We start from the raw sequence: 13302 nt of genomic DNA, 5'->3' as shown, positions 1-13302 counted from the left end.
TGTTCTTCTCATTGAGAAATATCTTACTATCACATTCACTATGTAGTGCATATTGGCATGAATTCAAGATCTGCCTGTCTCTGCTACCACACTCAGCTATATTCATATCAGAAAATAATTTGACAACCCTGGCAGACATGAAAAATGACTTTAAGAGATATTGTCCCGTACCTCAGAATCTCATCTGAGATTAAGCTGGAACATTTTAGTGTTTTTTTGGAAAAGGATTTCAGCATGAGTCAATGATAAACAGAGTTAAAGTTTATTCTGAGACAGAGTTAAAGTTTATCTACATATATTTAGCTGTCCTTGAACTCAGAATGCAGATGAGGTTGGCCATAAATTCACAGAACTTTTCTTGTCCCTGCTTCCTAGGTATTGGAATATAGGATGTGTGCCAAACCATCCTATTGCAATTTTATTATATATTTACTTATGTCTGTTTGTATGTATGTGATTCTTTATGTGTGGAAGTTGATCATATGTGTCATGGTTTGGGTGGAAATATCTGAGAACACTTTTTTTTTGGGGGGTGGAGAATTGAGACAGGGTTTCTCTGTGTAGCTTTGGAACCTATCCTGGCACTCACTCTGTAGAACAGGCTGGCCTCAAAAACAGAGATCCCAGCCTACAAGAGCTACTCCCAGAACAGCTGCCAAAGCCACAGAGAAACCCTGTCTGGAAAAAACAAACAAAACAAAACAACAAAAGCAGAAATCTGCCTGTCTCTGCCTCTGAAGTACAGGGATTAAAGGCATACTCCAAAAATGCCCAGTTCATAGAACTTTTGGATGTTTTTCTTTTAACGTGAGCATGTTTGAGACAGGGTCTTGAGGTTGTCATGCCATATAAATAGACTTGGCAGGATTTCTTCTGTCTCCATTTTCTCTGTCATCAAAAGCATTGGATTATAGGCATGTATTGTAGCAACTGTCTTTAGAATACAAAAGTAAAGGGATAGTTGTAAGGTGAGTACTTTATCTGTTAAACCATTTTCACAGTTCTAAAGTTTATTAAGTAGAATTTTTTGTAGTGAGTTGGTTTTGAGGCATAGTCTCTTTCTAACCCTTTCTGACCTGGAACTCATAATGTAGTAGATAGGCTAGGCCTGGAACTTACAAAGATCACATGTTCTGCCTCACATGAAAACACCTCAGTAAAAAGATATTTTATCATGGACTTATATTTTATCATGGACTTAGCACAGATATTACTAGAAAGAATGAATTTTGGGAAAGTATGAACTTGTGAGGGTGAACCCCACTTAAGAATTGTCACAAAGGCATATGACAGTTTTGGTGACTTTGTAAGTTATAGTTCAGTGGGTTCTTAGGTAGTCGTCACTCTCTCTCTCTCTCTCTCTCTCTCTCTCTCTCTCTCTCTGTGTGTGTGTGTGTGTGTGTATCTTTCCCTCTATGTCTCATGGTCTACATCTATTTTTCTCTGTCTCTCTGTCTCTTTCTCAGCTTCTCTTTTGTAAAAGAGACTTTTTTGGTAAAAGAGACTTGGCTGTGATTCTGATTTAATTAGGTAAATACTTGGGTCAGAAGACTTCTTCACTCTGTCTCACTCCACACGAGGTTCAAAATTCTATCCTTGTAATACTCAGAAAATTGCTGCTTGCATCTGAGAAAGGAATAAATCCAGACTCAAAAGGTTTTTTATGTTTGGCATCAAACATGGCCCATTGGTGTTTGACATATCATTAAATTAGGAAGGGATTCTCTGTCTGCACAGAAAATTTTAATCAATTTTGTGTGGTGGTTGATATTGATTTTCAACTTGATAAGATCTAGATTCAAACAGCAGACACTTCTCCAGGCACAAGTATGAGGACTTACCTAAATCTTATTATTCTCTGAGGCATGTTTATGAAATACTAGCTTGTATATTAAATTCATTGAGATGAGAAGACTCTTCCCCATTCTAGAAGTGATAGCACCATGACAGTCCATGATATTGGTACTAGATTATATAACAAGGACCAACATTTAACATTCCCTGGCTTCTGATGTGAACACAGTGTGATTAAAGTTAATAGTAGAATCAAGATATAATAGGTGAAGGGATAGAAACTACCCTTGCTAGAACCCAGACAGTTTTGAGTTGGCAGGGATTTTTCTGCCTTAATGTCTTGACTGACAATGCAAGATTGAAGGGCTCATGGAGAGCTGATGACTCTGTAACAGATTTGAAACACCTTCAGTGAGGGCCTGAGAGGACACTGCTTGCAGTGGGCACCTGAAGTTGTGGTAAATTCTGGAACCATATGATGACCAAGGACAGCTCCATGTGTGGAATAAAACAGACATGTTAGTAAAGCTGTATGTGCTGGGGATGGCAAAGCCTGAAACATGGAGCTTTTCTAGACCATGAGTGTCCAGAATATTGTTAAAAACAGGAGCATAGCTTCCTGTATTCATTTCCTTAAATGTGATTGATTATTTGATATGTCCCTGTTCTTCTTTTTTGAAAACTGTGGGCAGTTACTCACCTTTTTCACATAATGTACACCTAGACTACTGTAGACCTTTTAAATGTTGGAGTTTTAAAATGGCATAGGATTTCTAATTTGAAAGCATTTTATATTGTGATTAATATATGACTTTGGGATCCATTGAGACAATCATCTTGTTTTTACAGGTTACCTTAAAACTATGAATCAAGTGAATATTTTCTCCTGTTACTTTGAATCAAGTTATGTTATCCATTTAAAAGAAAGGCGACTAATCCACTTCCCTGTTTGCTACACAAAACAGAAAGCACCTGGAGGTCAATTCATGAACATCTATAAGGCCTCCTAGTGAAACACTTTTCAAAGAGATCTTTGAAATACAATTTTGATTATCACTCTGTGTCACTAATGTGTAACTCCTCTCTGCTCTCTATTACATCAGCCCTGCAACCATGTGCATAAAATCAACAAGCAACACAATCAAGAGGTTGTCTTCATGTATCAGCATACTCATCCATACATACTTTACAAGGAAAATGTGGGGGAGAAAGTATTTGAGAAGGGATGGAATTAAGAGAAATGGTGGAAAGTGATGTAACACCTTTTAAATAAAATGTATAGTAATACATTTTGAATAAAAAGAGGAAGTGGAGAGACGTCTTTGCAGTTAATAGCACTGTGTGTTGTTACAGAGGACCCAGTTTTCATTCTCAAAATCTACATGGAAGCTAACTTTTTGCTGTGCCCCAGGCATCTTCTATCTTCTTTTGGCATCTGTAGTGAGTGTGCACAGACACATGGAGATAAAACATGCACATAACTAAAATTAAAAACAGGTTGAAAAAGAAAATAGAATTCTCTACAGTGATATCACAGGCCTGAGATAAACAGCAGCCAGAGATAGTTAAGATGAACTCCTTCTGGTCTTCAACTGAATCAGCTGTGGCCATCTGCCTAGCCAGCATGCTCACAGATAAAAGCAGTTTGTTCTGAGGTTAACAGAAATTATCATAATCATTCATCAAGGAAAAGAGTATACAGTGCTATTAGGTTTCTTTTCCTTGAAGATTTCTGTTTTTGTATCCTCTATTTTTCATCTATATGAATTTTGCTGTTGGTACACTTGTCTTTTAGATCAATCTTTAATATTGACTCAACTTTTCACAGTGTCATTTACTAAATTTTCCATTGAGAGCTTGTAGTACAAAATTAATATGCCAGAGACCTTTCTTTCCATCATTTTCATTATATAAGAAGAGAGAGAATATTATATGAACATGCCAGGCATTGGCGGCACATGCCTTTAATCCCAGCACTCAGGAGGCAGAGGCAGGTGGATCTCTGTGAGTGCGAGACCAGCTTGGTCTACAAGAGCTAGTTCCAGGACAGCCTCCAAAGCCACAGAGACATCCTGTCTTGAACCCCCCAAATAAAATCCCAAATATTATATGACCATGTGCAGACTTCCTAAATAAAATCACCATCCTTGCTTTGCTTGGGAAAACTTTGTTTTGGAACTACTCCCATGCTGTCTCTGCCTCCTTCAGGCAAGCCAACTTTCTCATGTCTTCTGTCTTGGTGGTTGAGATGGCTATTCTGGAATTACCTAATTCACAAAGAATTGGGTATACCTGAGAGGGATTTTACTTAATTGAAGGGGTTTAAATGGGAAAAACCCGTCATTAATCTGGATCATTCTAGGTAATAAGTTCCACCTTTAGAGGCTTGGTAGCAGTGCACACCTTTAATACCAGCATCAAGGAGGAAGAAGCAGTGTGACTTTCTGAGTTTCAGACCAGCCAGGATTACAGAATGATCTCCAGGGCAACACACATAAACCATTTCTTGAAAACACACAACAACAACAATGTAAACAATCAAACAGAGAATATGATCCACTTATAACCTGGATCTCACTTTCTGGCAGGATCCAACATATATAAACACCATTGACAAAGGATGCTGTCTCTTTTTTAAATGAGTGTGCAGAGACACATGAAGATAAAGCATGCATATAACTAAAATTAAAAACAGGTTAAAAAAACAAAATAATAGAATTCTCTACAGTGATATCACAGGCCTGAGACAGTCAGGGATAGTTGAGATTAACTCCCTTTTGTCCTGCAGTGAAGAAGCTGTGGGATTCTTCTGCGCCGGCCTTCATAGAGGCAAAAGTAGGCTTGTTTTGATGTAAAAATAACTCAACAGAGACATCTGATGAGCAGCACTGGCCATACTGCAGAGAGTTGTTTCTCCCTACTTGTTTTCTCTGTTCTATGTTTTTATGAGTATTGTGATAGTGATACATCTAAATGAAACATCATGGTTGACAGGACACGTAGGCTGTGAAGCAATCTAATATCAGAGTGCCATTTTTTTTTATTCTCAGCAAAGACTCTGAGGTAAAAGATGGATAATACAGAGCCTTTCTTCCCATCATTTTTATAATTTATATATGTTCCTGTGTGATTTTGAGGTGAGATTGTTCCTAAACGTCTCTGATGTTACATTGTGATCATGTTCAGAGGGGAAGCTGTTAACTGAGCCTAGGAAGAAGGAGAACGATACATGAACATGTCCTGACTCTGTAAGTAAAATCCTTATTATGAAAAACATTGTTTTGGAAATAATTCCCATGATCTCCTGCCTCCTGTAGGCAAGAAATTTGGTCATTTCTTCCATCTTGGCTTTTGTGATAGCTAGTCTTGGTAGTCCAACTGTCTACCTCTGATATAAACTAATACACAATGAATTGTATACACCTTGGAGGGATTTTACTTAAAGATTTTGCAATGGGAAAACCTTTTATTCATCCAGATCTTTTGAGGCCGTAAGTCCCCGCTGTAATCTTGGTCAGACCTTCTGTTGGCAGCCTACAAGTATAAAGTATTTTGAAGAAGGAATCACTTGGTTTTTCCTGGTTGCTCTGGAGTTGACTGAGAATGTCATTCCTTTACTCTCTATAGAGCCCAGTTCTTAGGAATTCTGGTATGTAGTGAAGACCATCTGAGACATCCAGCCTAATGAATTAAAGAACTACCGAATTCTGGGTATGGGAAATGCTAATTAATTCCCTTTCTAAGTACATACAGAGATTTCTTCTCTCAGTTGTACTTAAGCACAGAACCTTGACTAATACTGCTCTGTGTTTCTCAGCTGCCCAAAGACTAAGATGTACTAGCTACCAATAGTGTTCATAAAGGCATTCTTCCTTTCTCCATTTCCCAGTACCCAACTTATTGTGAAAACTAAACTTTTTATTATTGTTAAATTGTCAAGAGACTGAAAAGAATTTTGGAAGAAAACTCCTAATGCAATGGAGCCATCATCCAGCCTTTTGATAGGAGAGATAGCTATCATCTTATTTGTGGTCTGGTTCCTGATGTTCTCTACTGGCCATCTGAAGTCCTTGAGACAACTAGATAAGTGGTACCTTCAGTCTACTTGACCCCAGCATGAAGTCACAGAACAAACATCTCAATTTTTCCCTAAAATCTCTTTTAATTTTTAGGATTTTGCATACCTTTCCACCTGGGGGTGAGGGGAATCATTATATTCTACTTTGTGGACTGTCCACTTAGCCACATTTCATCCAGGGGGAAGAAGGAGAATAGCCTATGGAGTGCAGAATATTGGAGCCAAGGAAGCTGCTATTGAAATGCTGATCTCTGTTCATTTGGATAAGTCTGTGCCTGGAGTGGAAGACAGGACCAGAAATCATTGTGTTATATCATTAAGTACAGTATAATGCTATGGGAGGTGCTCCTGTCACTCAGTCCTTACTAGCCAATCAGGTCCTCCATTTTGACCTGCCCTTCATAAGTGGTGCCAGACTATGTATGGGCCAGGATGGAGGCTTATCTTTGTTGCAGAGTGGGCTTCAGTTTTTCTGTGTGCTGTTCTCTGAGTGCTGCTTCAGTTGCTAGCTTGAGTTTCTGTACTAAGCTTCCAAAATTGTGGGTTTTGCTCTGTCAATATAAGCAAAATAAACCTGTACATTCTTTACCTGAGATGCTTTTGGTTAGGGGATTTTACCACAATAAACAGGCAAGTTAGACCAAATGTAGTACATCAATAGTGATGTTGTTGCTGAGAAGAACATTGGAATGTTTTCTTTTGGAGCATTATGGAAGACATTAGGACTTCAAATGGCCAAAGACATAGAAATATGAATACAGAGTTGAATCAGCTGTTCTTGTAGGACTAGGAATATGGTAGAGTTGAAAGAAATGCAGACAGTGGAAGTTGAGGCTGTAGGGTTTAAGTGAGAAGTAGACTCCATGAAAATTTATCTGGAGGTCTGTTGATTTGTGCCTAAATCATTCTTACTTTATCTACTCCATGAGAAACTGAGACAGGCAGAGTTAAGAATTGCCTGATTTCTTGGACAAACTCTTGATTCTATTGGGTGTTTATTATTGATGACTTGTTAAGGTCTACAGTGTAAAAGAAACAAGTGGTACAGAAAAATAAAAATTCAGTTTCATGCAGAAAAACAGCATGAGGTAGTTTCAATTGGCAATCCTGTGGTAAAGCAGAGTCAGGAAATTTCAAGAAGTTTAGCACCCTTAAAGACAAGGCAACAAGGCCTTTCTTAGCATTTGAAAGCCAGGAAGGCTACCCTAATGGTACAACTCCACCCATTTACACCTTCAATTTATGGAAGGAATAGGCTGATGTAACTCTGGTCTGAGTGTGGTAGAGTCCAAATTTGTGGTGTAACACAAGTACTGGTTCTTGATGGGGAATGTACTGTGTATGTTTATCTTATTGATTGTTAAATAAAATACCGTTTGGCCAATGAAATGGCAAGTTAGGCAGGACTAGGAGTCAAAGAGGATTCTTGGAAATGTAGTAGAGAAGTACTGATCCAGGCAGGAAGTGACATAGCAAGGAGACTCATATTTAAGCGAAGGAGAAACAGGAAGGGCCCTCTTTTCCCCTCTGCTCCTGCTCCAGTGGCACGATGTGATCCACCGGCCAGGAGGGACGCCAACAAGGCATCCAATAAGATAAGTCTTATAACATATATAGATTTATGATAATTAAGACTAAGATAGCGGATGAGAATCCTAGTCATTGTCCAAGCAGCTTTGAACCTAATACAAGTTTCTGTGTATTCATTTGGGCCTAACTCGGGCAGGCAACTGGCATAAAGCACACACGTGGCGGTGGGGCTCAGGCAGCTTTTGGCAGAAAGATTTATCATAACAGGTTCTGGAAAGAAGAATGTTGCAAAGTCATAGATTCTTCCTTTGTGGTTTCAGTTCAGCACTGTTGGAATCTGGCAGAGTTAGAAAACCAGTGAAGATACTGTGAATGTTCTTTGCATGAATTTGTCAAGATGAAGCCAGTGTTGTATTTTGAGAAATAGGATGATGAGATATCCAAATGATAGGACATCTGCCATGGAAAGCTGAACACAGGGAGTGTAATTAGCAAAGAAGAAGCATGTATGACAATTTTTACAGATAGAGCTATCTAAGCCTTTTGAGAATGATACCCCACCTGTGTTTGGCAGAGCTACAGGATTTGTTGTTTGCCCTGAGGAGTTTTATTTCCTTAGCTCAATCTTCTCTCACTCTGCCCATATTCTATTTTTTCAATTTTTTCTTCTCTTAGAAAATACATCCGATCTGCATTTTCCCCCATCTCCACTCATCTCAGTCCTCTCCACTGCTCCCCTGTCTACCATGTCTGCTCCTCCTCCACTTACCTTTAGAGTAGATTATACATCCAAAGAATATCAACAAAACTCTGCATAATGAATTATAATTTGACAAGCACAAACCCTCATATCAAGGATGGATGGAGCAAACTAGAAGGAGGAAAATGATTCCAAGAGCAAGCAAGAGAATAGAGACACTTCAACTGTTAGGAGTTGTACAGAAGCACCAAGATATACAATAACAGAAGACATGTGCTGCTGGACTTCCTTTTCCCACCGGGTACTGCTGCCCTTCTCAGCCCTAAATATGCACACATATGCCATATAATTATTAAATTTTTACCTGATGTCTAGGCCTTCTTATTGGCTAGCTCTGTCATAATTATGAACCCATTTCTATGAATCTATGTATTTTTATATGGTTATGGCATACAGGACAATGTCTACACCTGTTGCTCCTTTGCTGGCTACATCACTTCTGTCTCTGGTAGGCTCTCACTGCCTACCTTTCCCAGAATTGTCCTCATTTCCTCGTCCTGCCAACTTTTCTTCCTCTTTGGCCAAACACTGTTTTATTCATCAACAAATAATAGGAACATAGAGACAGAAGGACATCCCCATGGTTTGCAAACAGATCACTGGTGCGATCTGTTACTTTTAATTTGCTAAATTTAACTCTTTTAGCTAGCTAATATTAAAAAGTGTGTCAGAATGGCAGAGTGGATGATGGTAGTTGCTCCCAAGTCTTCCTACCTGAATTCAAAGCAGTAGGACCTATGTTGGGGGCAAGAGCAAATTGACTCCTGGGGGCAATCATATGATTTACACACACACACACACATACACACACACACACACACACACACACACACACACACACACACACACGTGCATGTATGTGCATACCCAAAAATAAATAGATGTTTAAAAATTAAAAGTGAGGAGTTGGGGTTATTGAATCTTTTTATGTTCTTGGTTGTTGGGGCCCAAAAAAATATCAGTTATAAACTTTGGGGTCCAAACCTCTGCTCTATTTCCAGGAGCCTGAATCTCCCCCATGTCTTTCAGATGTCTGGCTAATTACTGAAGATGGCTTGGCCTCAATGGAGAATGTCTCCTAGTTTATATAACAACAGACCTAGGCCCTGGGTGTGCCCACACCTGTTCTGAGGTTTTTGTTTATGTGCATAGGGGCTATTTAATTGTGCCACTAGGGTTAAAAGAACTTTTTGTATCAGCTTTATACATGATAGTAGATGTCTTCTGTGCTCAAACCCACTATTAGAAAGTTATTTAAGAGAATGCTTGAAGAAACTAGAGACTCCAGTTTCCAGCATGGACTGAGTGCCCTCCTGTGATGACAAGATATGTCTGTGTCTCATCCTTAATGCCACATTAAGGTAGCTAGAAGTTTCCCTAGGTCCATGCACCCCCACTCAGGAATGGACCTGAAGCTGTTTGGATGGCTCCTATTACAACTTAAAAGACATCAGTCCAGTAGATGGCCTCTATAGTTTGGGACTGATACAAGCTGGGCCCCAGCACTGGGTGGATAATATTTAATGTGGTGTCTAACTTTAGGTAAATTTTATAAACATGTAACTTTATTTAAAGCTGTCCTATATCTTTATGAACATTATTTATATAACCTCTATAAACAATGTTACCGATAATAAAAATGAGAGACACATCCTATTCAAAATTCAGGGTTCACTTGCAAAATCTGCTGTCTTTGAAGAAGGTATTGGAACTATAATTAACATAGCAGTTAGGAAAAATCTTCAAGACAACTTCATTGAATGATTCCATTTCATATACAAGAAATATGAGACAAATATGAAGTTGAGATTTTTTCAATGAGTGATGGAGTTACACATATCACAAAGTATTTTCTGTTTGAAACTATAGAAGCATCCAATGACTAGCATGGGATGGTCACCACAATTAATATTTTCCTGCAGTAGGAGCACAACACGATGACTCTAAAGTTCACCTGTCCGTGGTCACAGGGAATACTGTAGCAATTATTGTTAAGGTCATTATTGTTTGAAAAATAGGAAACTTAGAAATCATTACTTTGTTGCATTTCAGACCAGAATAGAAATTTTCCTCAGAGATACCCTCAATTATCATTATGGATGAAATAGCTAAAATAAATTTTGCAATTCATTTTTGACACTTTCAAAAAACCAAGAGTGGAAAAAATTCAATATGTTTTTTTAAAAAATTAAATTTGTATCAATATACAAAATTTTTAGGCAAGAGTAGAAACATATTCAGTGTGTTATAACAGAAATTAGCTAGAAATTCTATTAATATACAAAATATTTGAGATTAATAATTGCTTTTAAGTTATAGGAGATTTAATAATCTACCCTTTTATCTTATCATTACTATATTTCCCTAAATATAACAAACATCCATGACCTACCAGATAATCAAAAGCCTCCCACCAACTAATACTTGTGAATTTGGGAGAGATGTTCTCCATATGCTTCCTGCTGTCTGGGGATGAAGGCATCCTTAAGGGCTCCCTGAGAAAATTTGAGAATATGGTCAGGTCCTGTGAAGACCATCAGTAACTTTAATTGATATATATGGCCTGTCAAGTTCAAGAGGTCGCCCTTGCTTAAAACATATCTATATCAACCGGGAACAAATCCATAGCTTCCTGTTTCATTTGGGGAAAAAAATTCATTTGACAAATAGTTTTGACTTTTTTAAAGTTAAGGCACTCATAAAATATATAAACCCCATTATTTCCACATTCCCTGTTTCCATTCCATTTACATCTGAGCATATTTTACTGTACACCTTTAGCCATTTTTTACTGCTAAAGCAAACTTTAGACTGCTAAGTTAGACCTGCAACTTCTGCATGCTCTCCCAGCTGTGTATGCCTGCTTCTGAGTTTGTAAGAGCAAAGCCTAAAACTCACAGCCCAGTTAGAGGTGGGCCAACAAGAACTGCATACAGCCTTCCTAGAACTCTAGCATTCAATTGTGCTGTGGAAGTCACTGTAACTAAGCTTATCATTACTACTTAGTTACTGGCTGTCAAGGGCTCAGGAGTAAGCAGAAACTCATTGTGGAGATGAAATTGTTTTCAGATTTCTCAGGCCTCACATAGAAATATGGGCCCCTGTTGGGTCCCAAAGTTTTGTTTAGTGTTTGACTCCTTTAGCTCTTTAGTTTTTTACCTTTGGGGGAGAGCACCTCTCAGGTCCAAATTGATACACAGAAGCATGATATTACTTATAAATGCCTGGCCTTTACTTGGCTTATTTCTAGCCATTTTTTCTTAGCTTAAATGATCCCATTTGCCTTTTGCCTCTGTACTTTTACCTTTCTCCTTTTATGTATATCCTACTTTCCCTCCTATTTGATGGCTTGCTGTGGCTGGGTAGCTGGCCCTTACCTACCTCCTCTTCCTTTTTTCCTTCCTCCTTGCTTCCAGATTTATCCTTTTATGTATACTTTGTTCCTGATACCATAGCCTATCCTTTCTCCTGTCTCACTGTTAGATAACCACCTCTTTATCAGAACATCAGGTGTTGTAGACAGGCCAAGAATCATGCCTTCACCTAGTTGAACTAATACACTATAAGCAAAATCAACACATATTTACTTCATTAAACAAATGTTCTGTCGCATAAAATTAACACATCTTAAAATAATGTTCTACAGAAATATACATTTATAATATTGTCAGCATCATGCTTTCATTTGGATGATATGTATGTGATATTTTAGAATCCGATAACCTAGTATGATGTGCATATCAACTTCACTTGGGAAGAGTGGACTTTGCTGGATTCTTCTCAGAAGAATCTCTACAAAAACGTGATGCTGGAGACCTACAATAATCTCACTGATATAGGTAAGATGGTATTTTCCTTCTTATTTTAAAATAATAGGGCAACTGTTCCTTGGTTACTGATGTTCTTTAATTTTATTGAGAGAGAAAAAAGAATGTGGTCAAAATTCTAAAGTTCACTGAGGAGAGTAACTTAAATTCTGCACATTTTTTCAATAATAAATATACATTTTCTTGTACTATATTTTAGGATACAGCTGGGAAGACCATACTGTTGAAGAATATTGTGCAAGTTCTAAAAGACCTGAAAGGTAATTGATAGATATGTGCCTCTGAAGAAATGGAAATTTGTCCTGAAAGTTTGAAACAGAAACAACAGTGTAATTAAGCACAGCTTAAATTGCATTGATGATTATTAAATTCTCCCAAAACCATATACCTCAGTTTCAGGTAGGTGAACTGCATTTGCAAGACATTATTTCAAGAAAGAAGACAAGGAAACAATGCCTTGAGGGAAATTACCACTTGAAACTTTGAAGCATGAGAGCTATGTTGTAGAAATATAGCTACATTTATTTCATAGTACCTATATTTCTAAAGGTATACACATTGTTGAGGTGATAAGCATAACTCCGAAACTTCCATTAAGCAAATACTCAATAGAAATACTAATGTTACTCATATACTGGCTGTTACTTTTGTAAGTTTTGTGACAACGGCAATTGCCAAAAGTCAAGGGGCAGTTTTTGCATGGAAAAGTTAATCATGCTACCACATGTTTATAAAGAACAGAAAGGAAAACTGAATTAAATGTGGAAGCCTCTTTCTTTGTAATCTTTACTTCACTGGGTTTATCATGTATTAGTCAGGATACAAGCCATGTGAGCAAAGGGATATGGAGGACATATTATTTGTCTCTTGCAGAATTTTAAGACACATGTGGTAATCCCATTTTGAGCATACTTGTTGAATTTGACTCAAGTGTACAAGTAATTTGTTTTCCAGCTTCATTGATAATACACCAACAAGCTCACTCTGCAGAAAAGACCAATGACTCTATGACTGAGGAAATAATTCTGATTGACCTACTTCATTGGAAATGTAGTATGACTCGTGTAGGAAAATTTTTAAAAATACAATAATGTTGATAAAATTCTGAATTTTTCCACTTGTCTTCAATATGTGAAAAATCTCCTGTAGAAAAAGGTTCTGAAAATGACAACCATATAATAAAGGATTATACCTTCAAAGATGCAAAACAACCTTTAAAGAAGTGAAAACTTGTGTGTAAACACAGTAATAAGACTGTAAGATCTGAGTCTTCTTTACAATTGAAAAAACAGTAATATTAATTTATACATGTA

General features: G+C 37.6%; 1 protein-coding gene across 1 annotated transcript in view; it reads left to right on the top strand.

The window, feature by feature from the left end:
- LOC100765287 (zinc finger protein 431) overlaps positions 1-13302 on the top strand; it is a 78767-nt gene that overhangs the window by 59905 nt on the left and 5560 nt on the right.

This window comes from Cricetulus griseus, chromosome 9 (genome assembly GCF_003668045.3).
Source record: "Cricetulus griseus strain 17A/GY chromosome 9, alternate assembly CriGri-PICRH-1.0, whole genome shotgun sequence".
In the NCBI taxonomy this organism is placed as follows: domain Eukaryota; kingdom Metazoa; phylum Chordata; class Mammalia; order Rodentia; family Cricetidae; genus Cricetulus; species Cricetulus griseus.
The sequence above is the reverse complement of the archived record's forward strand: the minus strand, read 5'-3'. Positions and strand labels throughout refer to the sequence as shown.